Here is a 15314-nt window from a genome sequence, read left to right as displayed (position 1 = left end):
ACTGCCCTAGAGAGCAGATTGGGACAGCTTGAGTCCAAAAGTTAATTTGCACCATCGGAGTTCTAGTCTGGCTAGGGTCTGGCTCCTGGTTTGGGGATTGCTCCTGGAGGTGGCGAGTTGCTCGGTCAGGCGTGCTGGCATTTCCGCCATGACTTCCTTGTACGTAATGCAGCAGGGCCAGCAGCCGCGGCCAGCTCAGCCCTTACTGTGGGAGTTGTCTGACGACAGGTGCCAGCCATGCCCTTTCATGAGTCATGCAACAACAAGTGGGAGGGGGTGGATTACTGCCAACTATGGGTCCTTTAAACAAACACACCGCTCGAGGGAAAAGATTTTCGGAGCACTGGCAAACTTCCTTTTTTCCGTTTGAGCACTCGTTCACCCCCCAACCCACAGCAATCAGCCCATTTTTTCTGAGACTATTTAGTATAATCTATCGTCCTCCTTCGGCGTCTTTTGAATGCCCTGTTTACATGAACTCTAATGTCACGCTGACCAAGACCCGCAAACACGGGCTGCCTAAAATCCACATAGGCCAGGACCTGCGCTTGCCCGGCTCCTTGAAAATGTGCTTCCAGAGGCAAGATTTACACTTGTGCAGAAAGGACAGCTAAAAGCAGGTTGTCTTAGCCCTTTTTGCATGTGAGCTTCCATTGTTAGTGTCTTCACTGTTCCTGCTGCGAGGCAGATCCAGGCATTCAATACACAACCCACATACATTTGTACCCCATGCAATATGCTACTTATTGTCCATGTTCACTATAGGAAGCAGGCCTGGCTCTCAGAGGCAGTGTCTCCTGTGAGTCATAAGGCCCTCCTTTCCCACAACATTGGCAGTGGATGCTATTTTCACATGGAACAGATGCACGTGTGCTTTCTGGGCAGGCAATGGTCCAAGGCAGCAAAAGTATTATACTGCCAGAACACAGAGTAGAAAACATGTCCGGCACGAAAGCCTGTAGGTGTCAATTGGCAGTTTATGGATTAAAAAACAAAAAACTTGCCAAGTGTTTGCTTCTCTCTTGGTTCACATGTAGCCATACTAAGAATGTATTGATGGATTGATATGGTTCACTTATAGAACATCATTAGAAGATAAGTGACTAAGGGATGTTTGAGTTTAACGTTGCTTTTGATGCACTGACGGTCCATCATTTTAAAAGATGGATAAGCCACTTGGTATTTAATAGAGCGCGATTGTTGTTTGGCAAAGATGTGCAATTTCTCGCGTTTGTAAGGCCCAACTCTGCTAACGAGGTATATTTAAGAACATTAGGCCCATGATCTATCAAGACGTGGTGGCAAACATTTTGAACAATATCCAAGAAACAACAGTGTGTTCTAAAACTGGAGAAACAAAAAAGGAAACAAACATATAAATTAAAGGAACAAAAATACAGAAGCAAAAATATCTACTTAAAAAAGAACTAAGATAGTAGGCATCAACAATAACAGGTGTGTATGCACGTGACATTTTCCTTATCTTTAGAGAAACAACTGATTACATCAAATAAACAGGATTGTGGGGCGCCCCGTGAAACCAATAAAAATAGAAAGTTTACCTAATTCATAAAAACTATTAGGACATCTGCCCATTACAAAATATCAAATTGGATTGCGGCAGTCCTACAGCAACACCAAGTTTTGAAAGGCACAGGACTGAACACATGACATTATTTGGTAACCATAACGGAGAAAGCATTTTCCTAATATTCCCTCCAATGTTAAAAAAAATATATACTTTTTTACACCCTATCTAGAAACATCTTGCAAGTTTGAGGGCAACAAGAAGCCTGGCGCGTTTTGACCATACTCTGGCGTTTCTCAAGGAAAATACAGTTGCTCTAGCAACAAACACACTTTAAAATGTGAATTATGGGGGAGGAACCAGAGTACTTATTTAAAAGAAAAGATTTAGAAACTAATGGGATAATGGGAACCCAAAAGCTTCAACAGAAAATTCCCCTAAAAATGATATATGATGTAATGGTGCAAAATAAGAAATATTATTATTATTTTAAGTTTGCCAGATATAAAGGGTCAACAGCCCTCTAGAAATGTCAATATAGAGGAAGAACTAGAAATGTAAACATAATATATTATGATGAAATACATTGACAGAACTGAAACATAAAAGGTATTCTTTGAGACATTCTTTTTTTGGCAATTAAAGTAAGTGTTTGAAGTAATTTCATGGCAATGGCAATTCATTCCTATTGCGGATGTTATTTCAAGAGTATAGCTTGATCCGTCCCTTTGTATTGTTTCCTGGTTATCGTTCCTGTTGGCCTTTTTTTGTGGCTCTCTCCATTTCACCCCAATGGTCTAAACATGGATATGGAGGACCTAGTATGGCACCAGAGAGCCTTTCCGTCCATTTTACTGCCTTCTCTAATACTGGCTTTATTCTGTCTCCAGCTCTGTCTTTGCTCTCATACTGATGATTCCTTATGGCTGTTCATGCTTTTTTTGTCAAAGTGTGCAGGGGTGGCTCTAGGCTCATGGTGGCCCTGGGCAGGGAGCCTAGGTAGGGGGCCCCGGAAGAGGGGGTCCGGGCGGAGCAGAGTGCAGAGGCCAGTGAAGAGGGGTGGTCATGGTGTTTGGAAGTGGAACAGTGCCGGAGGCCGCCAAATCCTTGCCAGGGGCTGCCACGCAAATATGTATCCATCCTCAGAAGATTATTATATTAATGATATATATAGGCGTGGTGGCCCCTGGGGTTTGGAGGCCCTGTGCAGGTGCACAGCTTGCACATGCCTAAGGCCGCCCTTGAAGTGTGTTACTGACTCTTCCTCATCCCCTCTATTGTAATGAAGATCCCGGCATCTAACCCCAGTCTATGAAGGTTTACCGTCCTTTTTTTGCTCCCTGAAAATGGCTTTCTTTTAACGATTTAGCTGGTGTATGTATTTTTAAAATGCGCCTTTTAGCTCTTTTCAGTAAATAAGCCCAGATGAGGAGCCTCACCCGTGCACACCCTTTACAAAGTGCTAACAACTGATCCTTTTGTCTCCAACCGGTCTGCTAGAACATGATACTAAAATGGTTCATTTTCACAGTCCTTACACAGTGCCCATTCTCAGTTGTGTAAAAGGAAAATACACAGTATCCACACGTAATGTTTCAGAGGGACTATGTCATAAACAACGCAATGCTCTTGTCCTGGGCTTTTGTATTACAAATCATTCACTTCAAGTGCATTGGTTAAAGTGGATCAAGTGACGTGAACGGGGACTGCAACTCCCAGGATGCATTAGGCTATTAAACTACAGCCCAGCAGTGGAGCACTGTGTCTTAGGTGATATGGAATTATCTGGAAGCAGGAGTGTACCTTGGTCAGTTTGATTGGGGGTTGTGAGCTTCACATTTCCCAACAATCATGCTAGGTTGTCTTGTTAAATCAAAGCTGTTACCCACAATAGCATATGGGAGTGTATTACATCATGGGAAAAGTGCTACTCTCATAGACAAAATACAAACTAAAGTCTATAAACGGGTCTTTTCCCTACCGAACAGCTCCTCACCAGCGCAAGTAAGACTTGAATTTGGATTACAATCTCAAGTACTACTGAAAAAATATGAGGCTATCAAATTCTGGTACAACGTTTGGAGGAACAAGGAGAACAAAATGAATGGGGCATTGTGGGAAGCAATCCACACAAACCCGAGCTCCGAGCACGCAAAGTACCTAAAACTCTCACTAGATACAACCGAGCTGGGACCATTGTGGGAAACAAAACTGCCAGTTTCTTCGTTCAAACAAGCGGTCGTGAGGATCGCCAAGAAACACTCACTTCTCAACGATAAAATAACCTTCAGCGCCCGGACCCACGCCTGGATGACCATCAAATCATACATAAAGCCCATACCAGCAGCTTATTTAGACATTGCCTTCTCGTTTTTTATCAAATGTAAATTTCTTCAATTAAGGCTGGGTAACCTCCCGACAAGATTTGATCAACCAAAATGGAAACCACAAGAATCAACGGAATGTGACCTTTGTGGCGCAGGTAAACAAGACATTATTCATATAGTTTGCATCTGTCCGGCTATGTATCAAGGTCGGCGGTATTGGCTAAAGGACAAGCTCAATGAGCAAGGAGTTCGTACCTGCCGGACTGCGATAAACCAAATCTTATGCACTGCGGATCCTCAACTGATTTGTAGATCAGTTAAATTCCTGGACAGTTTCGTGGAAAAATAAGACCTATTGTCACAGGCCCGACCTTCATCTTGACTTAAGAACCCTGTTTCCAAAGACAATTTGTGTCCTGAATAATTTCACTGAAACTCACGACAGTCTTTTGGACACTTAGAATTCATACTTTTTCTCTCTTTATATAGTTAAAAGTTCATTTTAAACATTGTGGAATTGTATATATTGTAATGGTTTTAATTAACCAACAATAAAGAACTACTTACAACTACTTGTTAAAACACAATATGTGAAGCAGGACACAATAGGGGCTCAAGAAGCAGTGGAAAGAGAGAGGAGTGTGGGTTGTTAGGGGTACTTAAAACGTAATATTTTTTAAGTAATCAACATTTTTTAAGGCCTTCAATCCATAGAAGAGAGAGAGTGTGTGTGTTTTTATCAGTGTGGGCATGTAAACATCCCAGGTGAAATCCGACAGACAGTTCACATTACCCGACTGAAAGCTCCTGCACCCAAACTTACTGCAGAATACATTTTTAGGGAGGTGTAACACTCCAAACAACCTCCTGAAGCTACGCTCCTGTCTGGAACTTCTGTACAGAGGGGATTAAAATGGTGGAGTCAGGACAGATCAGGGCTTGCAGGCAGGGCAGGACCGGCCGTAGCGGGCATCTGGCAATCCCCGGTGTGCCGCAGGGGTGGGGGCCGGTTTTGGGCCCCTGGGGGTCGATTTTGTTACAGGGCCTTTTTTGCAGCATAGCTGCAAAATCGGCCCTGTAACAAAATCGTCCGGAAACCGGCCCTGGCAAAGAGTTAGCCGGCACCCACAACCCCCGTAGGTGGGAAGCAGGGGGTGGGGGGCGAGCACTTTGCTAGGGCCGGTTTTGGTTCCCAGTCCGGCCCTGCTTGCAGGTGAAGCAGCTCAAGAGGGTATGGGGAGATGGTTGGCCCCCGGTGCTGAGCCCACATGACGAGCAATAAACTGGATGTGCACCATAGAACAGCAGCCAAGTAGTCTCAGGTTAAGTGTGACTATAACGCTTTGTTTGCCAGGACTTGAAGGCCCATGCTTAGAACTTAAAAAACAAACTAAAAGTCCCAGAATGCAATGCGCTTACGGGTGAAATGGTGTATTGTGGCTGGCGGGGACAGGTGACAGCAGTGACATACAGGCCCAAACAGGAACATCGAGGCGCCTTTTTATTGAGTCTTCTCATCCTTCCGGCACGTGATGTAAATTACTAGCAATTTCATTAACTACAGCAGTAGGCATTGAGCCAACAGAATCCACGTGCATGGTTCCTCTTGGTGTCTTTCCATCCAAAACAGACGCAGCAGAGGAAGTTAATGAGATACCTCAAAGGGTTAAAGCACCTGCTCCAGGTATACGTTTGTGTGCGGCATTTCTGCTTGAGGCTTAAGGTCTCTGATCTCAAACCGCCGACGTGACGCCGGAGCCCCGGGAGCTCCAGCCGCAGAAGACAATGCTGAGCATTGTAAGAAAGCAGGCCCAGACCACAGTCACAGCAAACACAGCGCTTATTAACCAGATGCTGGCACAGCGACACGGGCACCGGTGCCAGGTACAAGGATACAAGGAAAAGCAAACCGTGCAAGCAGGCTGAGGACTGCAAGGGATATCACGGTAGAGACTCTGTTCTGCCCCCATGCCAGCTATCAGTCTTGTTCTTTGGTTCCTATGCAGCAGAAATCTTATATAGTTTTGCTTTTGACCCTTTTTAAAAGCAGCATTAACAAGCATTCACAATGCAATAGTTCTCGGCTTTGGGACCTTACAAGTATTTAGCTATGCAGCACATCATTCTGGGTACAGCAACGTTTATTTACTGTTAACGTGTGGGTCAACAGCCTTCGCCAATGTCAGGAAGCCTTTTGAGATGGAGCAGGAGAAACGTAAGAGTGCAGAGTGGTCTTCCACCATAGCTTACACACAGCCAGGTCAATGGTGGACTATCTGCCTTCTATAACATTTAGAAGGGTGGCTACAGTCCCATTCCAGTTGGAATTAGTACTTAGCCTACCAGTCTCTAACCCAAGTGTAAGGACCGTTTGCAGAGTGACCACTATCTCAAGAACCTAAATCAGTCAAGGAAACCTTACACATAAGGCCTAATTAAGCATCAGCAATATTATGATTTCTTGGAGTCATTCCACCAAGTTAGGGAGCCCGCTGATAACATGTTTGTGGCAGTCCGTTCCACGCCAGACGCTGGTGGTGCTTGGCTGCTATTCTGGAGTTCATGAATGGTGTGGAGGTTAAATGTCGACAGCGTCGGATTGATAACGAGGGCACTCGGGCAATGCCCGAGGGGACGGTGTCCAATCTCAGCTGTGGGCTGCTTTTTTAGGCAGTCTGGGGGGCGATTTGGCGGTTTCTGCATTGTTCTGATGCTGCCAGCAGCACAGCAGGTGCCTGAATGGCCTTTCTGGATGTAGATGTGCGTCCATTACCTCCCTTTTATCAAAGGTCAGAGGTGTCACTTCCTTTCTCTCACTGGGGCCGGCCCATTTACACGAGCGGAGGCAAAAGGGGCCTCACTTCTATTCATGTTTCACCAGTGCAAGCTAATCGGTGCATTTTTTGACTCCCCCCCCCCCCTTTTTAAATAAAGCTTTGCAGAAGCAGTGTTTTGCAAAGGCAATATGCAAATGTGAGCCACTTTTTTCTATCGTGCCCGGGCCGATTTTTAATCCCAATCCAACCCTGCATGTCGGTCATGTTTTTATGATTAAGTATAGTGTGTGACCCAAACTTATTCCCACAGATAAGCACCTCCACGGTTAGATGGTCATTAAACATCAGCCAGAGCTTTACACACTATACATGTTACACAGACCTCAGGTCTCCTTTTAAACGTCAGGAGTGGGGAATACAAGTTCCTATGTGCTTTTTAGCACAAAAGGTATCTGCGCAATAGCAGGAAAACACCCGAGCGCATAGTGTAGAGATGAGGAAAGCACTTTCCTACGTGGCCCCGGAGGTCTGCTGTAGCCCGATATAACAAACGTATTTGTGGAGCACACCGTAAGAGCCCTCTTGGTGCTACTGACAACATATTTATCACAAAAAGGGCTACTGCAGTCATTCCCTCAATGCAAATATCCAGAGGTAATGCCATGCCTCAGGCTTCAGACAGAACAAGATGACTGTTGTCTCGTTGCTAGGGCAGGATCATTACAGTCGATGGGAAGAGGAGAATAAAATGCATCTTGCAATTGATAGAGCTGGTCCATGCAGCTTGTCGCATTTACTTACCCCATGCAGACAGTAGCTCCCACCCTTCGGAGAGCTCCGGTGGCACACACCTCTCACAGGCTAGTGCTCCATCGCCAGACTCTTCCCCCAGACCACTAGAGGAAGGAGGTCAGGGAAGGCTTGCATGGGTAATGCTGGGGCAGGGAGTTTCAAAATGAATGACAAATTGTATAGTGCGCATGGGTACAATGCCAAGCATGCACACACAAGAGAATGCTGCTGGGAAGCTTAGAAATCATGTTTCTATGACAAATTGCATAGTACACATGCGTACGATGACACATGCGTACATGTGAGGATAGGGCACAAACAGCAGTAATAATTCTCCAGACTGCACTCCTATTTCAGTCTTTGGATCCACACGCAGGGTCTGCCTGCAAATCGCTGCTTATTACTGCAGCACAACTCCATGGGAGTTAACTCGTGAGAAAAGGTGGGACATGCACCAAGCATTAGCCATTTGCAGGCTATGATTTTTGAATGACACAGATAAAAGCCAATCCAAAGTGGTGGAAGGAAGCAGACCCCACAAAGTACATACAACAGATCACCTGCCTGCGCAAGTGCTGTCTAGGCTCGACCTAAAAAGGACCAGAATGCAAAGAAACAACCAGGGCTGGGTAAACAACTAACGGCCAACATATTACAGGTGGTGCTCATTGGAAAAAGAAGGACCATCAGCCAGGCTCCTTTAAGCAGACCCCCCAGGATATCGCGATTTCGCGATTTGCCGCGAAATCGGCACTTTTTAAAAAATGCCGCGATTTTTACAAAAATGCCCGTGAAATCGGCATTTTTTGTAGAAATCGCGGCATTTTTCGCTATATCCTGGGGGGTCTGCTTTATGTGGCTATCGCCTGTGAATTGGGCTAGCAGCCAAGATACTTAGCAGCATTGGAGAGGCACAGCGGAGTGGCAACCCTCACACCTCCAGCCCTTGATGACCTGTTAAGAGGCGCTGCGAAAGTGACTGAGAGGGAGGGGCTGCAGGCTCAGGAGCAGCGACATCTATTCACATGCAAACAGCCCTGAATGCATCATGTCTCTGCTATTTGGAGGGGGCTCGCTCATTCCATTTCTACCCAGGGCCCCAAACATCCGAGACTCGGCCAGATTACACCCCTGATTACACCGAGGCAGCACGTGGTTCTCTTCACAGAGCGTAATTACTGTCACTAAATTGTAAGCAAACCTCGGTTCTTCAACATGCAGTCTATAATGTAAGAAAATAAAGAAATGGCACAATCGCACCCACACTGATTAACAAAGTATGGTGGACAATCAGTTCAATCAGTTCTCTTGGAGTATCTCCTGTAAGCACTGTACATCACAGTGGGGGATGGCATTTTGGACAGAGAGCCTGTCTTCTCGTTGTCTTGTGCAGGAGGGGGCGAGGAGCCCAAGATGATACAAGAATACTGCATGCCCACCCCTGTGCCCACCCTGGTGGATCCTGTTCCCTCTCCTGTGATGGCTCCTGCCCTCCCCTCAGTGATGGCTCCTGTCCCCCCATGTGGTGGCTCCAGTCCATCCCCCACCTGTGATGGCTCCTGTCCCCCCATGTTGTGGCTCCAGTCCACCTACACCTGTGATGGCTCTTGTCCCCCCCTGTGGTGGATCCTGTCTCCGCCCTGGGTGGCTTCTGTCCCAGTCCTGGAACGGCCCCTGCAGCGAGGGTGAAGTTCTTGATGGGCCTCTTCTCAAAAGGGCTCAGCTCAAGATTAATATGGAAAGGTCGGTGAGTAAGTAAGTGAAGGGATGGGTGAATGGCTGGATGAATTAGTGAAAGGGTGAATGGATGAATGAAAGATTGAATAAATGGATAATGAGAGAGGATGGATGGATTGATGAGAGGGGACGGATGGAGAGAAAATGTAAATAGCTGGATGTATGGGTGGAAGGGTAGCTGGATGATGGATGAGGGGAAAGATGGATGAGGGGAAGGATGATGGATGAGGAGAAGGATGGATGGATGGAGGGGAAGGATGGATGGATGAGGGGAAGGATGGATGGATGGATGATGAGGGGATGGATGGATGGTTGATGAGGGGGTGGGTGAAAGGATGGATGATGAGGGGAAGGGTGGATGGATGGATGAAGAGGGGAAGGGTGGATGGATGGATGATGAGGGGGTGGGTGAAAGGATGGATGGATGATGAGGGAATGGATGGATGATGAGGGGGTGGGTGAAAGGATGGATGGATCGATGAATGATGAGGGGAAGGATGGATGGATGATGAGGGGAAGGATGGATGATTGAAAAGTGGGTGGATAGAAGGATGGATGGATGATGAGGGAAAAGGATGGATGGATGATGAGGGAAAAGGATGGATGGTTGATAAGGGGAAGGATGGATGATGAGGGGAAGGACAGATGGATGGATGGATGATGGGTGGGTGAAAGGATGGATGGAAGGAAGGATGGCTAAGTGAAAGGGTCGATGGAGAGAGAAAGGGAGGATGGATGGATGACTAAAATAGTGGATGGGTGGAAGGATTAGTAAGTGAAAGGATGGCTGGATTGGTGAAAGGGTAAATGGCTGAATGAATGAGTGAATGGATGGATGGGATGAGGAGTGGATGGATAAGTGTACAGATGGATAGGGTAAAAGGGTGGATGGATAATGGAGATGAGTGAAAGGATGGATGAGGGGATGGATGAAGGGATGGATGAGTGAAATGATAGATGGAAGGATACATGATGGATAGGTTTGCAAACGGTTGAATATGTTTGGAAATGGCTGGGCTTACTTATATACTATTGCGCGACCTCTGATGTGTTAAAACGTACCTATTGTCCTGAATTTTGACCCTTTGTCCTGAATTTGTACACTCACCGTCCTGAATTTGCACCAATGCCAGTTGGTCACCCTATTCGCGGACTTGGAGACGGAGCGCCGTGCAGAGATGTCTGTCCCTCAAGATAAACAGACAGAACCACTCAGCCGAGAGAGCTGAGGCGCACACGGGACGGGGTATTTGCAGAGGCGCGCTGGACAAGGGATGAAGTCAGAGGGTTGAGCTCACCTATTGCAGACCATTTCCCCCTGGGAGTGAGCCATGGGAAAAATCCTAGAGGCGAGATATTTAACACGGGCGTCAAGTGGCCCCATGTCATGGGTGTCAACTTCAACCAGTCCCCGCTTTTAAATCGGAGACGATTTGCAGGCTGACATTTTGCAACGAAACTACAAGTACCAACATGCAGTTCGCTACTGTTTAACAAGTGACCACTAGGCGGTTTTGACTGCTCTTTCTCTAGTGTTTAGATCTGTTGAACGGGCATCCGGTGGGATATCAGGTCGTGTTCAAAATACACTGTAAAGGGGCGATAGGTATAGCAATCATTAGTGCAGCAGGTACAGTGGCACCAAGCTCTAAGGCTATTGCAAGACACAAACTGACCTGCAATGGTACGCCTCTTCTGGCGCAGGGCTTTGCAACGTGACGCATCTGGGAGATGCGTCACATTGTAAATACCCCGCACCATGGTGCATCTTTTGTGCCGCCGCTGCGTCACAAAAGTGACGCAACGGCGGCGTAAAAGCAGCGCAAGGGGCTTCTAAATCTGCCCCAAAGTGTCTACGTTGTAAAGAAACCAAATATACATAGCTTCATGTTGTTAAATAAATAAACAAGCATTTGCAATGCAATAGGTCTCGCAGTTGTTAGAGTTTGAGCTATTGGCATTGTAAATGGCAATGCCTTTTATTTATGTGTTGGTTTTTAAAACATAAATAAAAGGCATTGTCATTTACAATGCTAATAGGTTAAACTCTTGCAAATGCTTGTTTCACGTGGGTTCACGTACATGAGCAGGATCATGCTATACTCTCATATACCAATAGAGTGTAGCAAGTTTACCTGCATCAGAAGCTTGATTTCTTAATGAAAGCAATGGAAAATGCACAGCCTAAATAACCATCCAAGAGGTAAACATTTTAACAAACTAAAAACTCATATGTGTATGCGGCTTTTTCTTTTCGAAAGAGTCCTTTGCCTAACTTTTAAGAGAAGATTGATTTGGTGCGCCGCTGTAAATAACATTGATAAAACCAGAATAGGAGTAGTGTGAAGGTTTTAAGCATAAAGACTATATAAGTAACTAAATATTCAAGATTAGAAATGAAGATGCGTTTAGTGATAAAGGCAAGAAGGAGAGTAGGTTATAAGGATGCAAACAGACATGCCCCCCCCCCCAAAAAAAAAACAATGCTATTAATCACAAAGTTTCTTAGAACATTTTATTAGGGATTTCAAATACAATACAATTGTGGGAGGTGAATTTCACTTCCAATCACAAGCAACCGTCTTAGTCAACGATCAGATGGCAAACGAACAGCTAAAAAATAGAACATAAGGGTTGTCTTTCAGCAACTAGCCCGGATAACCCATTGTGTAGTAACAGGAAACCTTAGGAAGAACACCAGTTAATGCGGTTGTATATTCACCAATCACTCCTTAAAATTAATATTATACTTATGAGACAATAAGTTTTGCGTTATACAAGTAAAAGCACCTGGGTAACAACCTCTGCAAGAGACCCCGCAGCAGAGCCGACGTACAGAAACAGAGGTGAAAGTGGCAAGTTCATGGACCACCACACCACTATTCTCCAGACAAGAGAAAAGGCGACTCAATATTGCACTTTGGATGTCTTAATTAATAAATGAACCACGAGATTGAGAATCACTATTCCTGCATTCCAGAGCGAGCTACTGAACCACTGTGGTGCTTCGTCATACCTAAATCAACACGTGCATGAAAATGAAGCATGCAAGTGCCTGCTGTTTTTATTTTCATGCTCATCAATATCTATAGAGCGTGCAGTACAGTCTGGAGGGAGAAGGGGTGCTCAGCACATAGTATGCGCTTCAGAGCACAGAGAACTACAGCACAACACTTCTACTGTAACAATAAATCTGTGCTGCTGGAGGCTGTTTTCTCTCGAAACAGCTTTGCCCTCTATTAAAAAAGTATTATCTATTTAAAGAATGCAGCCAGTTTAAAAGCACAAGCAGACCGGAGAGCATTCTTATGCCATTGTAAACCTTTGGACAGGGCCCCATTACATGTTCATAGTGAGGCAAGAGAGTGGATTATTTAGGTTGTTTAAATTATTGTGGAAAAACAAGTGGTGCCCACAACACAACCAACCTAAAAATAAACCAAATGGTAATAAAAGCCTTTTACCTTCTTTATTCCCCAAAACTAGAATCATACAACATTGTTTAATAATACATCGCTACTCAATGACCATTTATAATTTTGAAGCAAAATGTTCAAACTTCCTAACAAACAATGGCAACACCAAAGTCTCAAGATGAACCAGATCACCAACAGACTGGCTCGTACCAAAAAAGTACTGCTGTATTACAGGGCATACTACTAGCACACGTGTGTTATACAAATATTTATAACACTTGGAAAAGTTGGTGCATATAACAAATTTAACAATTCACTTGAAGCATGAGTGGTAAACGTGATCAATGTGACGACATACAGCAGTCTGTCTAACGATACACAAGCAAAACAAAAGTACAACGCATATTTTATGTTGGAATAAACAAAGTCTGAACTCAAAATGGTTCAGTTAATCTCGATTCAAAACGATTTAGTAAAGGTCGTTTATAATGCGCATAAACACGATATGTGTGCTTAATCGGTGTGGGCGTCGGATACAAAGAATGTATACAAGTGGTGCCAATCCAATTCCAAATAATATTAAACTGCCGCTTAGTAAGGCAAGTTAAAACCGAAGGACAGACGAGCACAACATGCGAAATAAGGCTCGGACTTAAAATCACTGTGTATACGCCATTGGAAGTGGTCGGTGAAATAGGCGGGCAACTATTTCGTCAGAGAGGTAAGCCATGATCTGGGCGGAATCCAGACACAAAGAGGGAATGAGACTCGCTGGTAAAAGTATAAACACAGAGAAATAAATAGTAGGCGAAACACTTGGACACAGAGCCCTTGCCGTCCTCAAAACAAATCATAACAGAATGAAAACAAACAAACATAGGAGTGAACTAAACAATTACAAATTCCACATTTGTTCATTTTGGCCCTATCTTCGCAAAAGTGCCCAGTACCTGGAGGCTCTCTGATCGTATCCTGAGAGAAACCGAGAGAATGGCGTGGGGGTCCCCAGTCCTAGAGGGGACACCCCCGACTCAACTCAGGAGTCGCCCGTGCTCCGCTCTTTTTTCATTTCTATCTCGAGCCAACTTTTCAAGGAGCGCGTGCAGCCCCGTGTCATAGGCAGCTTTATTTTAAGGGGTACCTGCACCCCTGTATCACAGGATGACGTAAGTCAAGGGGTAGTACAGCCACTGCCAGAGGGTGTCGCATCTTTTAAGGGGTGCGAGGAGCTGTGCATCAAATATGCCCTATGTTTTAGGGCACGTGTGGCTGAATGATTCGCAAGGTGACGTTTTTCAAGGGGTGCGTGCAACACTGCATCACTAGATGACACACTTAAGGGGCACCGTGCGCGCAGCCATGTTCCACGGGGGTCATATTACAAGGGACCCAATGACACAGGCTGTAATATTTCGACAGAAGAGGAACCCGGCCCTTTCACCACTTCGCTGGACGGGGCTATCAGGTGTCCGTATTTGGAGGGGGAGGGGTGCACCCCAGAATCATGGACAGCCCCAGCCTCCCATCGCCCCCATCCTCCAGGCACGCTCTTCTGTTCAATCGTCTCCGATGGTACCACTGATCTGCGCCTGATGGAGTGGGAGGCGGCGGGGGAGGGGGCGCATAGCAGACAGCTTGTCGTGCCAACGCTCGTTGCCTGGCAACACGATCCGTGGTCAGAGTTTCTGATGGCAGCAGGCAGGGAACAGAAAGACTTCGGGTACACTTTTTGTCTCCTCGCGCCTGGCAAGGGAATCCCGCGATGCAATCTGCTTTAAATTATAATTAAATGAAAAGTAATAAAACAAGTTCATGCCACACAAATGAAACGAAAATAAATAAACACAGACTGCCAAATATACGTGGTAACAGTATCCGTGCAATAAATATGTTAAATCAAAAAACACTGACTCCTTCACTAAAAAAAAACAAGTTAGTTATGCTTTGGCAGCACAGTGTCTGGCGGCGGCTGGGATTTCTTTATGCCGCATGCAGATTGATTGCAGTAACGCTATCTAAGCCTGCGGTGCTTCGGGCTGGCAACAGTGCGCTTTAATTACCTTAGAGTGGCGCTGAAGAGGGGGCGCATAGTAATGCGGGCTGCACAACTATTACTGTGTTCACTCGTGGTGCCTTGGTGGGGCTTGCTGGGCTTGCTTGTGTGCTTCCCAGAGAGACAGGAGATTGGGAAACGCGCGCGCGCGGCCGGCGCCGATCCTTTCCAGAGCGTGCGCGTGACATCTCCTGTCTCCTGGGAAGCAGACCCGGCAGCAATAGTATCGCGCCTGCGCGATGGCATATGGCTTCGCCATATGCATCGCAGGCGCGAGACCTAAAAAACTAAGATATGTGTTTGTTGTAGGAAAAATGGCCACATAAAATTACGCAAAATTGCTGCTAAATTTCCATATTTGTGCCGCTAAATTTCCATTTTTGTGCCGCTAAATTTGCTAATCCATGCCGCTATATCCTGGGGGGTCTGTTTAAGGTATAACATTAGTAGACACAAAATGAGAATTGGGCCGGGCACTGCAATGTGTTTTCATCCCAAACCAGCCAACACCCAACTCCATCGAGCTCAACAGACAAATGCTACTAGTTTGTCTATTTCTTCACCATCAAAATTAGGCCTGGGCGAAGCACTACGCTAGCGTAGTTTGCGCTACTTCGCACTACGCAAGCTGCACGTAGCACAGTGCGAACACGCGTAGCGTAGTGCAGCGGTCATTTTTTTGCT

At 45.7% G+C, this 15314-nt stretch overlaps 1 protein-coding gene across 4 annotated transcripts in view; it reads right to left on the bottom strand.

The window, feature by feature from the left end:
* TACC2 (transforming acidic coiled-coil containing protein 2) overlaps nt 1-15314 on the bottom strand; it is a 395420-nt gene that overhangs the window by 203575 nt on the left and 176531 nt on the right. The gene's annotated exons all lie outside the window — the stretch shown is intronic.

Source organism: Lissotriton vulgaris, chromosome 5, assembly GCF_964263255.1.
Source record: "Lissotriton vulgaris chromosome 5, aLisVul1.2, whole genome shotgun sequence".
Lineage (NCBI taxonomy): Eukaryota > Metazoa > Chordata > Amphibia > Caudata > Salamandridae > Lissotriton > Lissotriton vulgaris.
The sequence above is the reverse complement of the archived record's forward strand: the minus strand, read 5'-3'. Positions and strand labels throughout refer to the sequence as shown.